This window comes from Calidris pugnax, unplaced genomic scaffold (genome assembly GCF_001431845.1).
Source record: "Calidris pugnax isolate Ruff unplaced genomic scaffold, ASM143184v1 scaffold41, whole genome shotgun sequence".
In the NCBI taxonomy this organism is placed as follows: Eukaryota; Metazoa; Chordata; class Aves; order Charadriiformes; family Scolopacidae; genus Calidris; species Calidris pugnax.
This window is the reverse complement of record NW_015094509.1, coordinates 14,320,044-14,325,701: the sequence shown is the minus strand read 5'-3', so window position 1 is coordinate 14,325,701 and position 5,658 is coordinate 14,320,044.

Genomic DNA, 5,658 nt, shown 5'->3' with positions numbered 1-5,658 from the left:
AGAGAAAGAAAAAGTCTGTGTGGTAAATATGCACAGAAGAAACTAGTGAAAAAACACAAACAGTAGAAAGCAGCCTTTGGAACAGACCACAGGAAAGAATGAATACAAAATGCATTGAAAAGCTGCAAATTTTACCTGAATTGCTAGCAGAAAGTAACTGTCATTTGCTGAATTAGAAGAATTCAACTGAGGACTAAGCAATTTCAGGTTTACTTAAGAAGAAGACCAAAAACTTTGCTAGTTGGCTGATCAAGCAGTGAGATTAGCTGCTGAATAAAACAAGTAATCCTGGGCAGCAACAGGAGCAGGAGCAGTATGTGGCTTGTTTAACGTCCGAAACTTTAGTCTCTATGAGGACTGAAAAAGCTTTTCTGTAGAGAAGTTGATTCCATCTCTGACAATATGGTTTTAAATCTCAGTTTGATTGATTTAAATCTCATCCTGTGCTGAATGACTTTGCTCTCTTTGATCTATTTTAAAATTTATTTTGAACAAGGCATTATTTTGGATGCCAAGTAATTGGAGATTTCCTTCAGAATAACAAGCCATGTCCCTATTTAGAGGCAAGTGTTCTCCCTCTTGATATTTGTATGTAATCTTCCTTGGCATTGTACGTGTTCAGTGATAGGAGAATGGAGTAATAGCTCCTAAAAAATCCATTAAGTAGGTCAACATATGCAACTGATTGCATATCTTTTATTCATCTCTGAGAACTTCGAGGTATTTGACATAATGCAGCTAAAACTAAAATTTTAAAATTCTTAATAGTGCCCTTCAAAAATCTAATAAAAACAAAAGTAGCATTCAGCCTTGTGTTACACACACTGCTTACCGAACTCAGTTTTATGTATTTAAGTCCATTTCCAATACAATTTCAGCAGAAAATAACAGCAACTTGCTTTCCTATGCAGTTGGTGGATGTAAAGTTAGCCCTTACTTTGAAAATAAAACTGCTCATATGTGTAGGTTGCTCTACAGAACTACCTCCTCAGCTACTCTTTTTTTACTTCCTACCACATTGTAAAAGTCAAGAAAATAAATAGGGTCTGAAAGTGGGTAGTGTTCAAAGATACTGAAAACAGCTTTCTTAACATAGCCCTGATTCCATACTCTCTTAAACTGTTTTCACACAATGTGGACTAAACTGTGTGTCTTCTTCTGATCTGTCTGTTCTATGCAGCTAGCTCAAAGAAAGTGAGATCTGGCTGGTTTCGGCTGGACCATTTCCACAAGAAAAGCAGAATATTCCTGGAGGGAATAAAGCTGTTCTAATAGGCTCCTATTTCACTTGCCAAAGAAAACAGCAGACACTCGTCTAGAGAATTTCTAGGTTTCATCTTTTCTCACCTGTTACTGCAAGAGTGAGGTTACAGCAGCTCCCAGACTATATGAAAGAGGGACAGGCTTCAGATAACTAGATTGTAAAGGAACCACAACTGCTCCCTGCGAGCACTGCTTCACACTAACTGAAGGGGAAGATCCAGCAGAGGATCTAGCTAGTACCACAGTCTTTTTAAGGAAGTGACTCGTGATCTATGTCAAAGGAACGGAGTTTATCATACGGATTATGTCTGGTGTTGAATGCAGAGGAGCTCAGGGCTCAGTGGCCTGCACTGAGACCACAACTTGCCACAGACAAATTGTGCAATACTGGAACTGCCAAAATCCATTAATTTTAACCTTTTACATGATGTATTACTCAAAAAGTTTGGATGCATCTAAAAAACTTAAAGATAAGTTATTGAAAATAACCACTTCCGTTGAACATAGTGTATGGCAGCTATCAGTAAAATCAGGAGTGGTGTTGGCAACATGAGCAGGACCCCATTGTTGAGCAGTCACAGCACCAGAATGAAGGAAGTTTTAACAGAACTGTATGGTATCTTTCACCCAGTGCACAGATTGTGGAGAACCTTGCATAAATTGTTACTGACAGTGAAATAGAAACGAGTTCAAAAATTCATTTGCAGAATCATGAAAGGTCATTAAATATGATAAGCTCCATGCAACCTCTTCCTTATGAAGTCCACATGTTGCTGGAAGCCATGAAGGTGTTACTGGAGAAAGTTTTCCCTAGATATGTCCTACCTATGATACTATTTTCCTAACTTATTTCCTCTATTTTATCACATAAGGTCCAGGAGAGACACTCTGGTTTTACCTTCCAAATACAGACTAAGAGATGAGATCAAAACACTTGAAAAATTTGGAAATGTAATGTGTCAGAAATCCAAGTAACTTACAGTCGGTTACAATCTCTATTCCTGTAAGAAAATAATCAAGGCTATTTGAAAAGACAAGGACAAATCTGGGGGCTTGCACATCCTTGCTTTTTCCTGTATATCACAATATTCCAGCTGCAAAAAGTGGCTACATGATTGCCATAAAATCATAGCTTTCAATATGAGTAGTACAGAAGATCAGGAAAATATATTATAAAAGAGGTTTTTGTAACAGCTGGCTTTCTGCTGAAGCAAATTTTTCAACTCCCACAACAGACATACTGGGCTGCAACTCATTTTTCAGCATTCCAGCAGAATTTTTTCTGTACTGTCTCTTGAAATAATGAAATCTGTTTTTTCAGTCAGTGGTATCATACCAGGGAAATATCAGCTGGAGCAATGGTAAAGACAGTCGTTCAGACAGATGTCACTACCATTCAGTTGTTACAGATGCTCCTGACAGGACAAAGCAGGACTGTGCAATCCCTTCGGTCTGAACCACATCTCTGGAACATGCAGATGTGGTTCTATCCAACATCACAAATTCCATGGGCCAAACCACCTCGGAAATATCCGTGGTTCTGTTCAGCAGCAGCACTTCACTGGCAGACTGAGTAAGACCAAATTATTCTCTCTTCATATCTGTTATATTACTTTTTGCCACTACTCCAGTGGCATAAGAATATGGTTGCCTGAGCGGGTTTGCCAAGGGAATGATAAAATTATGAAAGCTGTTGCTTTGGATCCTCATGTACAAATGAGCAGGAACAACGAATAGCTGATCCTTTAAGAGTTCTCCAGAAAATGAAAAATGTGCCAGTAGTCCCTCTTTCTTGTGTCTCTAGTGGTAGAAAAATAAATTCTCTACTTTTGAGCCTTTCTACTCATAAAATATTTTTCTCATTTCCTTGAAATGTTCCAGCTTTACTTTATTGGTACATTTGAAAATAATTTTCTGAACATTTTTCTAAACTTTAATTAATGAAAATCTAAATTTACATCTAGCAGCCAAGACTCAAAATAAGATACTATATCATGCCCAGATCTCCTGCCTAATCGTGGTGATGTGAATGGACATTATGGAGGTTATGGACACTATGGAAGTTTGTTGGTGATGTCGCTTTCCTGCCATGGGAAGTGAGTGTGCAGACTGAATATTAAGCGCACAAAACTAAAGGAGAGTGTAACCTTAGCCCATGGCTTTCCTCTAATGCTTTGAAGAGAATACTCGTTTAAACTCTTGATAATCAGACAAAAAAAAAAAACTTTGAGGTCACAGGTATGTAGTCATTATTCCATAAAGGAAACAGGTAAACAGAAAACTGAACCTGGCCTCTCAAAGTCTTATACATGTGCTCAAAATGATACATCCGCATATCTTCAGAACAAGTGATCTACACTTTCAATGATGCTGTGAATTAGACACTCACTTTGACAAGACAATATCAAAACTTCTAGTGGTGTTCTTAGAAACACCATTGGATCTGGACTCACAGGGGAAGTACCTGTCCTTTGAATCATGGTAATGGGAGGGGAATGTATTCAGATCTCCCTTCTAAAAGAGAAAATATGCCTTAAAAAGTGTTTCCAGCTGACAGAAAGAATGACTACTGGAAAGAGGAGTCTAAAAAGAGGTGATAGAGGTTGAGTGATAGTTTTATGACTGAACAATTATGAGTCTCTTACACTCAGTAAGGCATCTTGCTGAGGTACTTACTTCTCAATAATGGTCTTAATGAATTGGTCTTACTGATGGTTTTAATGAAGTTTTTAATTATTAATTATAATTAAGTGCTCTTCATCAGAGGGACTGCACTCCTGAATGGCAATCCTGGGCTAAAAAAGGGCTATACCTGAAAGTTGGCTTCGTAAGAGCAGTTGCTGATAGAAGTTCTGATGGAAAATGGATTCACATTTTTGTGATCCTTCACTTAAATTACTTCTCAATTTGATTGCTCTAAACAATAAAAAGTAGAATTTCTATGCTAATAAGTGATTATTTTTTCTTTATGACACACTGGCAATACAGAATTACAGAGCTGGACAGGGTCTCAGGAGGTCATCTGACCCTTCCAGCCACACCTCTACTATTTCTGACAGATTCTTGTCTAGTCAGTTCTTTGATGACCAATGACAGAGACTAATGTCCCCAGTGACCTCCTCCACTGCTTCACCAAAACATTCCTAATGGTTACCCTAAATGTCCTTCCTGCCATTCCACCCTATTACTTCTACACCTGTCCAACGAGGCCAAGGAGAACAGAGTATCCCCTTCATCTTTGCGAGCAGCCTTTTATATATCTGAAGACATATAATACTCATTCCCCTCCACCATAGCTATCCCACCCTACCTTTTCTTCTTGGGCCGTGACTTCCAAACACCACTCTGGCTGTTCTCCTCTGGATTCTCTCCAATCAGTGGACATTTTACCGATAGTCACCTGGAGCAGATTTCTACACCAGCAAGTGCTGACCAGAGAGATTGCTGCAGGTGTTGCAACACTACAGTACAGTAAATATTCAGCTGATCTTCATGTAAAATGCAGATTACCAGTATCTGAAAAATGAACCATTATGAGATTTGTCAAATAAATACGGGAAAGGTACACAGCGGGAGGCAGTTGTATGCACCGAGCGATGTGGGACCCCAAGCTGGTGGTGTGACATGACACACACCGCTGGTGGCACCACACACGGTGCCGTATTTGGCACGCCACAGAATTTCCCCTCCTGGCAGGCTCTGCCACAAGACAGGCGGCCGCCCGCCCCGGCGAGGGGGAAGAGGTGGCAGAAAACACAAATTTGCAAAAGTGAATATTTTAAATTTGTCAGAAATAACTGTGTCAAAGGAGAAGAGGAAAAGCAGTAAGGAGGGTGAACGTAGTTCTTGCGCTGTTTGACTGAGGAGCTAGGAAGTCAGCACAGGACGGTGCCAAAGATGTTCCAGAGTATTTTAGAAAACAGGCTGACTACAGCCGAGTTAAAATAGACTCTTTCACGTACATCGACTGGCCTCTACAATGACTGTGTTGCTTAAGTGACTTCAGACTCGTGGCTGTGGGAGTAGCGTAAGTGGGGATACGTTAGCTGTTTAGAAACGTTCGGTTTTACGTCTGTTAAAGGAGGGGGGCGGCTTCAAAATCGCCCCGTGAACTCTCTCGGAGAAGTTTTCAGGTCCGGTGGAAGCCCCCGGAGGCTGCGGGTGAGGCCGGTCGGCAGCGGGGTCCCGCAACCGCCCCTGCCCCGCACTCCTGCCCCGGCCATCCCGGGCTCCACCGGCGCTCGGGGCGGGCCGGGGGCGGTGGCTGCCGGGCCCCGCGGCGGGGAGGTCGGTGGCCCGGCCCGGCCCCGCGTCCGCGCAGCCCCCCTCCTCCCCCCGTATCCCCCCCCCCCCGCCCATGGCCCCCCATGGCGGCGCGCCGGCGCTGCCCCGCAG